The sequence below is a fragment of the Meleagris gallopavo genome, chromosome 5 (assembly GCF_000146605.3).
Source record: "Meleagris gallopavo isolate NT-WF06-2002-E0010 breed Aviagen turkey brand Nicholas breeding stock chromosome 5, Turkey_5.1, whole genome shotgun sequence".
In the NCBI taxonomy this organism is placed as follows: Eukaryota; Metazoa; Chordata; class Aves; order Galliformes; family Phasianidae; genus Meleagris; species Meleagris gallopavo.
Window position 1 is genome coordinate 27623361 of NC_015015.2, and position 14825 is coordinate 27638185.

Genomic DNA, 14825 nt, shown 5'->3' on the forward strand with positions numbered 1-14825 from the left:
CCAGAGCTAAACAAAAACTGTTCTCAATTATTTTAAGTTCATAAAAACATCTGCAGGACACAGAAAATCAAGTGGCAAGAAAGATAAAAAGCTGAAAGCCTTCATTAGTCTTAACTTTCACAGTCCATTGATGGAGAAGATGTCTCCACAATAAAATACAGATTTGTACTGACAGTGTTATTCCCCAGAACAGAATTATGTACTGTCCAATGTAATTGTGTAAAAAACTTTCCAACTTTGCCTAAGTCCTTCAGGAAGTTTATGGTAAAACCACGTACAGAAGCCAGGTCTCTGATGGCTAGTCCTGTAATTTCAGAATACTTCTGAAAAGACTTGTGTGCGTATGGAAGCAATATCTCCATATAAAAAAATGTCATTATATACATGGGCTGTATCTGAAAGGCTGGAAATCCAATCCCAGTGAAGAGGTCTGAGCTAGTGTCTAAGAAATGCAAAGTTACACTTCTGAAAAAAAGCTCGCTTTACATACTGCCTTTCATGTTCCTTGTTCTTGGCAAACAAGAACTCTGAGTGAAATGAAAAACCACTTCAACAGAAAGTAGTAAACAAGACTGTGCACAGCCTTTTGGTTCTAGTAATCTTAGGTAGGGAATTGTCTGATGTTTTCTATTCATCTTGTTGACAGTCCTTTCAATATGTAACTACACATAGATAAAGTTAATTAAAATGATTGCACAACCTTTGAAACAATATTTGCTAAGGACAGTAGCTACGCAGTGGCATGTGAGAGGCAGCCCACAATCTTAGGAATACCTAGCTGCAAAGAACAATAAACTATATTAAATCTAAATATGGAAACCAGGAGACTACACCCTGAGCATGGTTATACCCACTCTGAGTATATTCAGAGTATACTTGTTTGAGTGTTCTGTGGGTAGAAAAGTACGATTATAAATTCAACAAAATCAGTTCAAGAAGAATTACTTCAGTGTAATAAGGCCTGCATTGATCACGCCTTCTCTCTTTTCCAAGTCAAATGAAGTCACTGCCAAACAGAAAACAGGCAGTGTTGACCGATCTTGTAAATCTTACACATTCTTCATCACAGTTGTATTTTGAAGTCTCTGTTAAGGCTACTACCTGAAGCAAGCTCAGTCACTTTTGTTCTGTTCTTACACAGGAGAGTCAGTCCATATCATAAGCAATCAGGGCAGAGGGAAGGCGAGCTAAGTACATATGCTTTTCAGCCTGCATTTATTAACATGCATCACAACAATTTTCCAAAAGAATATATTCTCAGCTAGCAAGTTGTTTAAAGCTCTGTACTGCAAGCAGAAGTACCAATCTGTGCCTCATTTTTATGTGGTTTCAGAAAGCAGCTGTTTGTGTTTACAGACATCAGCAAACAATTCAGCTTTTTAATCAAACAAGGGCTGCTTGGGTGCCTTTGCCCATGGCTATGGGAATCAAATCACTCTGCAAAACAGACCTTTTACAACAATACTAAGAGGCCCTCAGCGGATGCAGAGGATTAAAGAGGCATGTTTTTTGAAAAATCAGGTTTACAGTCTGTAGCTCTCTCCATCCTGGGTCCCAGTAGCAAAGTTCAAACTCTCAAAAAGGGCCCGGATGAGTTTTCTTTCTTCTCTCTCCAAACTCCATTCTTTCTGTCTCTGGTGCCTATGTCCTCCTCCTTTCTTCCACAGCGCATACGCAGATGTGTAATAGATTGTTAGTTCTAGTCCGCTATGAAACCAAGTTAGGCAATCCAGCAGAGGATTTTTTCCTAACAACAGAGGAGCACCTTCCAATATGAACACTTGTGTGACAGCATTGGCTTAGAAATCAAGTAGATTGTTAGAGTATTGTCCTTTCAGTTTAGTTTTGTAGAGGCCTCTTCTCAGTGCAAGCCTGCTTGGAGCTGTTGCTGACAATTACAAGGTATTGCAAATGTTTGTTTGCCACAAGAACAAGTTACTCATTTCCCTAGAAATAAACTAAATACTAAGGTATCAATGAAGAGTCAAACTGAAAAGAATACAGGCCACAGATTCTGTGATCTTGCACTGATAGCAGATCTACTAGGAAAGGAGGAGCACATGAACACTTCAGTTGTAGATTTTAGAAGTCAAAGCAGCATATTTCAGTGAGAAGCAACTGCCTATTTCCTCCTCCCTCTGATGATAGCCTAGTAATTACAATGGACTTACCTGCTGTATTTTGAAATACATAACTCTAAGCCATGCTTTTGCAACTTTTTGAAAAGAACCATTTACAGCATACTTCTCAATCTTCAGTGTTCCAGTCTACAAAGCCTCCATAAAAAAATGGCAATATGAGCTATGAAAACTGCATTCTACTGGGGCATTTTTTCTCTGCTAGAAAAGAAGCACAGAACCCAGGATAGCTAATATCTTAGAAGAATCCACTAGAAGTGGCCTGCATGGGGAGCTTCAGCATGAATAGAATGGAACACAGCCTCTCTTTTACAGCCAGGCAACATAAATCAGTTTTGTTAACACCGTCTTCCTGTTTCAACCAGGAATTCCAGGGCAAATTTGAAGACTTACGACATTAGAAAAATTGTATTTAGCCTTACAGATGGTCTTCTGAAGAAAAAAGTTGATGAAGGCCACAAAATGAATGTAAAAACCCACTTGAGATGGTCTACAGCCTGATGGAAGACATTAATCCAGACCAAAAAAAAAAAAGACAGCCCTGCATCACCATGATCAATTGGGTGTCAGACTATGATTGCCCCACAAAAAGGAACACAGATTCTCCATGTTCTGCCAGTGTGAGTGGTGCTACAGAAATTAAGAACCTCTAAACACTTGTTTTCCCTCAAGATTGCTTCAGTTAGATCACTGCTGAGAGACCCAGTGACCTGCAACCTTGAAACACTGTGTTTTGATTTTATGTGATATCTATTCCTCTGGGTCCCTACCCAAGGTAGCACATAATCCTTTTCAATAAAGCAACACTGTTTAGGCAATTCCCAAGACACCAGCTAAAGGAAAAAATAATAATCCTCAGCAAAGAATACACAAACAACTATCTGCAATCTAAAAGAAAATCCACTTAGATGCAAACTAAACAGGAAACTGAAGTGTCATGAGTTTAAATGAGGGGAAGTTGCAGATGAGTTCTGCCTCTCCAGAGAATAAAAACATTTCGGCCTCATGGCCGCTGACAGTGAAGAATTTTTTTATTCTGTCTCCTCCAAACCTGAAGTCTGTGATCTTTATCCAGAGAGTATGAGGGAAGATTAATTTCCTCATAATTAACTTCTTGGATCTTTTACCTTGAGCACAAGTTCAAAATTCCACACAGCATCCTTACACAAAAAGAAGCCCCTGGCTTTCATAAACTGGGATAACCTTTCTCAGTGAACGCAGTTCATTACACAGAGGAATGCCAAACGTGAAGTTGTGAGTTTATACAGACACACCACACTACTTGGATAGGAGTGATTAAAAAACAGAACATGCAAACAATGACTCTAATAAAAAGAGTCGAAGAACAGAGCACTGTTAATGTATTTGTCATTTTGATTCCTAAAGACACACTTTGAGGAGTTGAATATGAAATTGTTGTCAAAAATCACAAACGACCAGTAATGATTAAGGCAACTGGACTAAATTCTTTTCTGAGCAGCAGGAACAATTTCTACTGAATTTTAAATCCCTGTCTCCCCTAAGTTTTTAAAATTTCATTTATAGGCATTTATTACAGTTGATACTGATTACTATATTTAATACAATCCAGCTAGAAAAGGTTTAAGATATCATTCCCAAGCAAGAACCCCACCTCTGTTGAACATTGCAGTTGTAACTGATGCACTATTGAGAAATACATGTGAATTCCTCCTGACTGTGCTCTGGAGGAAGCAATACTATACTTTCCTATGAAAGCCACCTTCACCTTCAAAAAAGGAAGACATTCAAACAGCAAGGTAAGCTTAGTAATACTATGATTATAAAGGCAAAGAAATTTAATAACATAAATTTGATTTAAAAACTCCATACATGCCACAAATAGCATTTAGAGAAAAATCAACAGCTGTACAAGCAGACAAAAGTCAGCTATCCAGTATCATCAGGGTCATTGCCCTGACTGACCGGAAATTGGTAGGTACAATTTTCCACACCACTCTGATGGAAAACTTAGGAACATAAAACTAATACTCCCCTCATTCCCCTTACTGTGTTTCATATGCAGGATATTTCTGGAATTACAAAATCAACATGCTTTACTTACAGTCACTGATGGTAATCTATGCGAATGAGTCAAACAATTTACAACTTCTATTTCATTAAGTGAGAATCAGAACACTTTAAGAACAATGCAAGCTCCTAAAGCTTCCATAAATAATAATCACTGATCAGGCTATTTCATTCCTTTTAGTTCAGGTTATTCATAGTGAGCTAAAACGTCCAAGGCATCTTAGGGAAGCTAGAAGCCCAGTGATGCCTTAAGCCCTTACTGCCTTAAGAAAATTACCACATGAGTGTAATGGGAAAATTTTAAGTAAGACAGATTTCATACTCTGTGAATTATAGCTTTGTTCTGTTCTTCTTCACCTTTATGTATCTGCATGATTGGAGTAATCTGGGACATACCAAAGGAGTGATTTGTTTTTCCATCTCACAGTCAAAGAAAAGAAAATGCAGCAGATTTTCTCCAGAAAACAAGCTTTTGTGATGTTTGTAGCCCACTATTTTAGATAAGCGACAGAGACATACTTATAAAAGCATTCATCTGCAACAAATATAAGTCTTCTGAACAGATCTTCTAATTATAAACAGCAGATAACTGGTGTCTGAACTTACCAGTTTTGATAAGAATATTGCTACAGTTGGCTAGGAATACACACTCATAGGCAGGAATGAGGGTCTCTCAAACTAGGCACCAGTAGCCTCTGGGTCTTGGATCCCAGTATCAATGCAGTCAATCAGGCTTACCACTACAATAGGAGCAGAGTGAATGAAGAGAATGTGGTGATTTTTTGGCTCCTAGCCATGCCATTCGTTAAGCTATTGTCTGAAGCAACAAAGGAATGGTAAGGCATTGCTAAAATAAGTGAATGTTACAGTGTTACAATATCATTCTTATGCCAAAGACAAGAGGAAAGAAAAGCTTCAGCTTAGCAGTGTGCTTCCAGTGCTGTCTGTGGTTACACTCAAAGCACAGCTTACAGCTTACAACTTGTCCCATGCTTACAGCTGTGCGTGAGCTTATAATTAGCCCTTTTAAAAAAAAAAAAAGAAAAAGACAAAATACGATTATGCTAGGTCTAGAATTACAGAAAACTTACTCCAAGTTTTCTCAAAGGCTGTCCAGCAAGAGCTCCTAACCGAGAAACCTAGAATTACATTGGCTATCATCAGACTTAACCTTTATAAACTCAGTCTTCCTAAAGTGAAGTCAGATGCCCATCAGTCACTAGCAGCACATCCCTGATGTGGGCTACAATATAAAATGACCCAAGCACCAGCTACAAGTTGAAAGTGTGCATAATTCCTTATGCTAGTAATATCAGCGTGCAATTTGTTGGACAGATTCTGTAATCCATACATTAAGGTAGTTGTAGGTTTTGAGTTTATCCAGCATTAACTGCCTCTAATAGCCTAGTTCGGTCCAGACATAACAAATGGAAATGGCTTTAAATTATCCTTCCCCTGAGACATAATTTCATAAGAGAACAAACTCTATATGCACAAAGAGAGATTCCAATGTAAACATGTGGTGGAAGCTAAAAGCTGCAGCCAGAGTTAGGGCAAAGCAAGGGATACAATTTCAAAGGCACTGATTTCTTTCCAGTTCACAATATATATATTCTTTTCCTCTGACTTTTCTGCCCTTCATGCTCAGAAGACCATGTATATTTCAGAAATAACTTACTAACTTTTTGAGATGGGCTCTGCTTCGCAAAGTGACCCTGGCTAGAATGCAGAAACTACAATCATCACGGGCTAATTGCAAGCAGCACCAGAGTCATACCAGCATCTGACTGCCAGATAAATTTAAAATTATCTTCCATATTTTCAGAAGATGGATTCTAGAACTTTATTAGCTAATTTGAAATTCTTAAACCGCAAGGAAAAAAGAAAAAAATATCGTGTATCATAACTCCAGTATGAAGGAATATTTACTTTTTTATTTCTCAAGATTAACACAATATCAGGCCTGACTTTGTATTCAATGAGATGCCAAGCAGAGTCAGAGAGAATTTTTATAGAGAAATACAGTGCCAGTGCTAGCAAAACCTGTATTTATGAACTCTAATTTACCTTCCGACATTCTGTCGCTCCGACAAATACACCTATGAAAACATTATATCGCAGCCATTATTATTTGGAGCTTTGACTTAATCACCTCTCAGAAAAACTCAATACCATACCTAAGTTCCTAAAACTTCCAGCATTTTTTCACAATACTATATTGACTTCTTTCAAAACTGAAGCTTAGATCTCTAAAGGTTAGTCCTTTCTGTAGGTTTGTCTTTTCAGAAGAGAAGCTGTTTTTAAACATCGCTAATATTCAGTGCTAAAATAGTACCATAAGAGAAGATAATTTACCTATTGATATGGTGCTGTGTGTAACTGGCCACACTGACTGTGTTGTTCTAGTAAAGAAGAAAAAAGTCCTCCACCATTGCAGGCCTATGATTTCAAGGATAGTTTTTAAATTAAAAAATTAGAATTATTTTCTGTAATGAACACTTAAAGATACAAAAAACAAACAACAAGTGGTCAGAAAAAAGATGAAAATACCAAATCCAGGAAAAAAGGGGTCATGTTTGTATAAGGTAACATTTGTATGCAAAAAGGATTAAAATAATAGGACTAGAAAGCACTTGCACTGATTGTAGTCTGTAGCACTGCCGTGGTAAGTATCTGTTGATCCCTGGGTGGCAGAATTAAGACAATTTGGTATGACCTTGATCCAGTGATATGAACATCACTCAACAAGGCTAAAAGCAAGGCATCAAAGGTGAAAGGAACTGGAATTCCATGTGTTAGGTGCAGGCACTCTCTCTCACACCTGCTTTTTCAGGCTTCCTGAGGTCCTATCAAGTAAGTGAACATTTCAAAGTATCTTCCTTGACATCTGAAGGCACCATTCCACGTACTGGGAAATAAACCTAATTTCTGCAGCTTCAGTAATAAAAGATTATGAAAATGAGCAGGAAGAGCAGCAGCCAGAGAGAAAAGAAAGATCCATTATCACTTAAGTTGGAACTCAGTCAAAAGGAAGTTAAAACCACCACTTCACCATGAGATATTCAGGAGAGACAGTTATTTCTAGAGGAACTGAAGTTGCACAAGAGAGTTTTGACATAACAGGAAACCAAATCAAAAAATGAGATGCTAATTCAGAATTAGACACAAGCAATAGCCATGGTTTGCTGACTCTCCTGTCTTCTTGCCAACTGTAGCAAGAACGTGTCATTTGCAAGTCTGATAACTTCTTCCTTCTGAAGGCATAAAGTCATAAAAAAGGTCATTTTTAATCTGAATTCCGCTTCCAAACATAGCAGAGCTCAGGCATGATGGGAAATAAGTGCTACAGCCTATTCCTGTTAACAGAAGAGGATCCCTTCATCTCTTCTCATCCATGATCCTTTACTTTCTCCTGCTGAATAAACTTTATGTCTTTTATTATAAGGTACTTATTGAACAAAAAACACACAATACCATAATGTTCAATGAATGATATTTTCCTCTTCCCATCCTATACACAACCCCATACACTGAACAGAACATTTTGAAGGTGAACAAATTGTAAGTGGTATTAAGTTTGATTCAGAAAATTAAACACGAACAAACAATCAAAAAAACCCACCTCATTCAGATAGCTAGCTATTCTTATACAAGTCACTGTATGAACACTTCTGTATCATAAGGAACTGTTCTGGACGTTCTGAAAGATGAACTGAGTGAAGCAGCTTCCAAAGTTTCCTCTTTCCTTTTGTGCATTTCCTTAGGTTCTATCTCGTTAATCTGACACACATGAAATTTGGTCACCCAAAGGAAAGATAAATCCAGAGGATGTCCTCTTCTGTGGTTTATGCTTGCCATCTTCTGACTGAAAAATTTTTGCTTCTGTAAGTAGTCTTAGCAAAAGTCTCTATATGAGCTCCCGACTGACAAGTAGCTGACTAGTTCTTTAGCTGGCAAGCAAGATTTAAGGATCAATTCCATTGCTTTAATACTGGTTCCATATATAAAACTTCAATATCTTCATGTGACAAGACATAATATGGGAGAAGATTCCTATTACACACCTCCAAAGTCTGTCAAATGTTTCCAACTAGAAGTCAACATTCTAATTTCAGATATACCAAGCCGACTCCTAAATGGAGAGTTCAAGGAATAAATTTATGAACTGTATCATGACGTGTGTTTTTATAGGAGTAAAACAAAGTTTATCTGCTTTGAAAGATACACGTGCATTTGGGCTATGTTCTTCCGCTCAGAGTTTTTCATCAGCATTTACAGATTTTGGAGTCAGTGCAATTCTGCGTTCAGCATCTCAATTCTCCTCCTCAAGGTAAGGGGACTATTAAAAATTGCCTGTGTTCATAAGCCATAGCAGAAGAAGGGACATTCCTCAAAAACACTTTTTACAGCAAATTGAGAGTTATATAACCAGAAAGGAATAAGATCACAGTTTGTATACGTGGCTAGTCTCATCAGGACCTTGTTCTGCACTGCCTCAGTACTTTTTGCGCCAGAGATCTAAGACCACCAAACCAGGGCAACAGCATTTACTGCTTGCTATGGAAGTTGTTGATGGTCTCAGCACAATTCAGAAATCCCACTTGGCTGGAGGCAGGTATGATTTTGGGTCTATTTTTGATGTCTATAGATGATAAGTAAACAACCTGAACAATGACAATGACAGCTATCAGCTTAATAATTCAAATAGTCCCATGAGAACAGGGACAGCAGTCACACCTTAATCCATATCTTTCATATCCAAGTTTTCAAATCTCACTCATATTCTTCATCTGAGCCCTCCGTATTCAGCACACAGGAAAACATGCAGATCTTCCTGAGCTATCTGGCAATCCAGTGTCTGAGTGAATAATTTTTTTTCTCTCTTGGTAAATATTACTGGCCACAGCTCAAAGGAGCTTTCCTATGGTTTTGATCTCCACTAAAAACACAAAGGATTGAGCAGCATGTGTCCAGGAAAAGCTGTATACAGTGAGAGGCTATAAAAACTTCTGCCTGTAGAGTCACTAAAAAAGAAGTTAAGCTCTTCCATGACACAATTCAAAAAATGTCACTACGAGAATTCTGATTCATATGACTGGAAACTATAATTTGCATCCATGCATTCCTCTTCTCAAAATCCCAAAAGCTTAGTCAGGACACATTTCAAAAGAAAGCACAGATATACAAGGCTGGTTTGTGCACCTCACCAAGCTTAATGTCACTGCACGCAGAGATGAGCAGTATATATATATATGCTATATGAGAAGATGCATAAGTTGTTCCTAAAACACGTAGCCTGCAAAAGCAAAATAAAAGTTTTCCTTGGAAAAGTTTTAGAAAATCTCATATAAATATTGTTAGAGAAGTGCAGAGTTTTAAGTATGCACTTTGTTTCATGCCTCAATATGACTTCAGATCTTAATTTCTTCCACAGATAAACTTCTTTGCCAGGTTCTGACAAGGCTCTGCCAAAACCAAATGATTACAGTTCAAGAAAACTTTTGTGCCTTCACCTAGGAGATGTATCAAACGGACCACATTTAGTCAGCCTTTCATTTTCCAATCTCATTTTTCCTTACTGTAAAATCAAGGCAGTATGTACAGCCAAAAGAGTTTCCTGTGAACATTTACACTGGTCTGCACTGCAAAAAGCTGGGTTAAGGACTGTTTTTATACAGATGTTTAATGTGGTCTTAAATACGTGAAGCAATAGCTAGTGTAATAGCTTCCCACAGGAGCCGCCCTACAGTGCAGTCAACCATACCGCTAGTAAGCTCTGTCTTCTAAGGTGGAAGCTCACCATTTCTTCTTCAACTCACCTCACATTAATAGACACACAGCTGAGAAGACTGAATTACCAAATAGCAATCCCAAGCATAAAGACCTCTACAGTCTCTCATTCTCACCAAACTCCTGAAGCCTTGCACTGGAAAGCCTTGCTATGACATGGATTGTTTTTTGTGATCCCCTTCTGAGCTCTCCTCCTGTATTTTCATATCCTCCTCAAAGTCCAAGGATCAGACAAACTCCAACAGAAGTTTATTACTGTACCCAAGACTGGTAAATAGCATTCCTTTTCTTTTCTCCTTGGCAATTCTGATAAAAGGTATTAGGATCACATTAAGAGGCTCTTTGCCAAAGCTGATGAGCAAAGACTGTTTCTGCTGAGGAAATTTCAACTACTTTCCCACCTCAGAATAATCTCCAAAGCACCGTTTAAGTCAGTTTCTTATGTTGTATGCACAAACTTGCATTCTTTCCTCTCATTCACATCGCCACTATTTGGATGTAGTAGAACTATACAGATGTATGTCTAATCCTTAAGAAAGAGCCACAAACCAGACAAGGAGATAAATGGAATAATCCATTAAGCCATGAGGATGTCCTATAAAAGCTGTGCACAAGTATTTTGTTGAGAGAAAAAGGAGAAACCCTTAAATCCCAGTCCCCATATTGGAAATTGCTTGGGAAACATATCCATCTCTGGTACATGAGATATTTATTTGTAAAGGCCAAAGGACAAATACGCTTTAAAAACTACATTTGCAAGCATAAAAGTGCAAACATCACGATTCCCCCTTATCAGTGACTTACGCCCTGCAAGATTTATTCAGAGAGCAGCTTGAATCAGACTCTCTGGCATTGCCACAGACAAACTTCACAGACACTGGATTACCCTATCAGTAGGACTACCAGGAGAAATCTGGATAAGGAGCAAAAGCCATTGTTTACATACACATTCCTTCTTAACTAACAAGGAAATTACTACAAGTAGAAGAAATGAAACAGCCTCGTATAAACATATCCACTTACATACATGCATGTATCATACAGAAGGCCTTAAACCCAGGACAACAATTGGGAAACGTTAGTAAGAGATGGTCAGAAAATCAGACCTGTCAGTTTTTGGCTGTATCTTTCTTGAAGTATTTTCTGCCCAGGTGCATTAAAACTGAACAAAATTAGGCTTAACAGCAGTAGTTAACATGGAGTTTTGAACCCAGAATTTTGCTGTACTACAGCTCATAGGCTATGCAAGGAGACAGTGCTTTCACTGCTGCAATCTACATCACCAACAGCTTTTCCAACAGCTTTAAAAATCCAACAAAAGATGGAATGGGAACCTGAGCTTCCCTTCTGATTGAGGTTGGTAGTGAAGTCTCCAGATCAAAGCTGAAACACAACGAGAAATCAGTAAAACAGCTTCTGCTACTAGCTCTTGTGTTTAGTGGTCCAATTAGAAGAAAAAGACAACTATGGTTTACATAGCTTTCAGCTTGATGTCTTACAGTAATGCTAAAATCTATGAAGTACTGTCTGCTTTCAGCAAATATTTTCCTAACTACAGATGGAAGTGCAAGGCATAGTTTTTTTGTGTCAATACCCTGAAAGAACAAGATTCTTTTCATCTAGGCTATATTAGGTGTCAGGAAAACATTAATGTTGACCACGAGGTGGTATTTAAAACACTTTTAAAACACACCTTGGTTACATCTGGTTAGTTACAGTAAGATTGTCACTGGCGTTATATCCAGTTACTTTTTCAAGGAATGTCAACATTTGAGGGCTATGACTTACTGGTAGTTTAATGTTATCCTGGGATTAATAAGAGAGGAGAAAAGTAGACTATGAGTTATGAGAGGATATGTACTGCAAGAGATTTGGCAGGGCAGAGTTCTCATTAGGCCAAAATTCAGGATGTCCTAGGTCTGTATGTATGCTATTAATCACTAGTTAAGGCATACCAATAAAAGCAGTTTTTCCATTTAAAAATACATTGCTTATTTCAAGGACAGAATTATCCTATCTGCTGAGTTCAGAATTTGGGGAAAAGCAGATTTTTTTCAAGTTCAACAATCGCACATCAGACAGAGGGTTCCAGAGACAGTATTCTTGATCTTTCACCTTTAGGCAGAACAATTTTTCTTCTAAAAATTTAAGAAGTATTTGTTCACCCGAGTTGGTAGAGAAGATAATCTTCAAACCACCAGCACATTTAACAGCAGTAGACTACGATAATTTATGATTAAGGAATTGGAGATTAAAAGAATTAAATTCTTTCTTTCACATAAGGCCTGGGTTAATAGATAAAATACATATTAGAGAATCATCAAAATGTATAACTTTGTGTATGGGTTAATAAACAGATGTAACAAATGCAGCACAACAGTGAAGAAGATATACAGAAAATGATGAATAAAAAGTAGAAGATCTGCTAAAAACTTTGAAGATAAGCAATAAATGACACTTTCTATATGCTGACTGGCTCTGTAGTTCCCTCAGATAAGAAACTGACAAAGAGTCCTCCAGCTAAACACATCTAACATGCGGCTGCCTTATTCATTTCATTTGCAGAGATTTGGGAGATGGCAGAAAAACTTGGCAGGAGCATACTTAGTGGCTAATGGATTATAACATTCAGACAAACATTCCAAGTTTTGTTTCCTGGACTACGTGTTCTGTTAGAACTGTTCTGATTGCAGAACTTGCTTGCACAGGCTTCTCTAATATCATCAGAGATAGAGCAAAGGAAGATCATCATGTGAATATCCTGTTTGCTGCCACTACATGGTCAAGACAAAAGATGATAAAATGGGTGAACAAAATCATCATCATTTGCTTTATTATGTAAATAGGACCAAAATGTTAAGGGCAATAAAATCTTAGAAAGGGAACATGCAAGACCCTGGCCTACAGAGTTTAAATGGAACACCACCAAAGCACTGGAAGATGCTACAATAGCAAAAGGTAAAAAGGAATTTGCAGTCTTTTTTTTTTTGTACAGACAAGGGCTGATATTTTAGATGTTGCTTTATTCCTTCAAAGGCTTCAATAATTAAATCAATATGGAATCATGGTCATGAAGCTGGAGAGGAGACTGAAAAGGAAGCAGAAGTAATGGAGACAAGTAAGAGGATTCCTTTTGAACTCAACTATCCACACTACCAGGGAGGCATTAATAATCATTCCGTTCACTTTATAACAGGCAGCACAGTGTTATCATTAAAAAGATGATAGGTATAGATATGAAGTTAAATACAACAATACAGAAAAACATTTTAGCATTCAAAATAAGTAATCATGTGGTTACAGGAAGTCAACTCTGAGTATCTGAACGAAGAAAACTCCACAATTTCAAGTGCCCATGACGCAGTCTTTTCCAATAGAGTGTAAATATGACATGCCACCTCAGCAACACCCGGGACCACAACATTCTAAAGGTGCCAAAGGAGGAAACCACACTGCAAAGAGGAAGCAACAAATTCAGTTTAAAAAAGCTTGCAGGTTTAAAGCAACTTTATCATAACCAGAAACAGCTATTAATTTAGAAGCAGTAACACATCATTAGTAATTAAACTGCCAAAACTGGGTAGTAAGCTCTCAAACGTTTTCAATAGCACTATTGAGTGCAGAGCTTGCTCATAGCTATGCGCAAGGCTACCACCAGCAGGCAATTGTTAATAAGAGAGATGATAATATAGTATAGCACTACCACAGATATCTGTGCAAAATGCAGGACAAACACCACATAATTTCACATAGAGGTAAGAAGCAAGGCTGTCAGGTAAACAATTTTATTTTCACTATATTCTTCAAAAATATAGCAAAACAAAGACCTCACAAAATAACATTTTTTTGAGCGGGAGGAAGCAGGGGGGGTGAGGGGGAGAGAGAGAGAGAGAGAGAGAGAATAACCCAGATGTTAATTGGTGTAACACTTCTAGTTCTGACCAAGAACCTCAGTCTAGTTTCCTCTCATCTTCAAGACATATTTTATCAGGCTAAACATAACTCCACAAAACATGTCACTTGATCAAACTTTTCTTCATGGAAATTACTGTTGTTGCAAAAATTTTCAGCATAATTAAAACAAGAAATGCTTTATCATGTTGAAGCCTGATGAAAATCCACTGCTTTACAGACACGGTAACCTATTTATTTGCTTGAAATACATCTAAAGTCACTACAGCGAATTGCAGGTGAATTTCTCCCACCTTAAATACTGATGCAAAAGAACAATAATCAAATCTTGGGCTGAAACCATAATAATTTCAAAATCATACTAATTACATGGGTTGGATGAGATTGAGTCCTCAATTGCTTTACTTGAAAACCATGTTAGTGATGTCAATCCAAATACTAATGCAGATGCAGGATAAGAGGTATTTTAGGCACAGAATGAATCTCATTGGATAGATCTGTTAGAATATGGGAATTTACATACATATAACTGACAATGTGTTTTTTTTAAAAAGAACAGCAGCCAACTCCTACGCAATATGGATTTGCAGAGAATCTTAGAGCCAAAAACTTCAACCACATAAAATGTAATTCTGGATTCAGATTGATTATGAGTAATTTTAATTAAGACCCAACCTGCATAATTTACAGTTCTTCCTTAGTAGCAGATGACAAAATTCAGTCCACTGGTTTGCTAAGCAAAACCAACAAAGAATGAAATTTGATAAGAAGTTGAAAATCTACCATAGAGAAAAAGAAATTAAAATTAACTGTTAAGAAAGGAAAGTAAAAAAAAAAAAAGGATGAAATCAGATATTTTAAGAAGAACACAAGAATTTATTTATTTATTGTGTAAAGACACCACATTTATTAGTTGCTTTTTTTTTTTTTTTCCTT

At 37.4% G+C, this 14825-nt stretch overlaps 1 protein-coding gene across 10 annotated transcripts in view; it reads right to left on the minus strand.

Moving 5' to 3' along the window:
• Positions 1 to 14825, minus strand: part of RAD51B (RAD51 paralog B) — a 345984-nt gene that overhangs the window by 168404 nt on the left and 162755 nt on the right. Inside the window, exon 9 of one of the 10 annotated variants that reach the window (XR_004159916.1) lies at positions 4794 to 4927. The exons of 8 other annotated variants lie outside the window; for them this stretch is intronic. The gene's annotated coding sequence lies outside the window, so the exon portion shown is untranslated. Of the gene's footprint in view, positions 1 to 4793; positions 4928 to 12968; positions 13430 to 14825 lie in introns of those variants that run through there. One more of the 10 variants, XM_031553574.1, reaches the window with a different exon arrangement.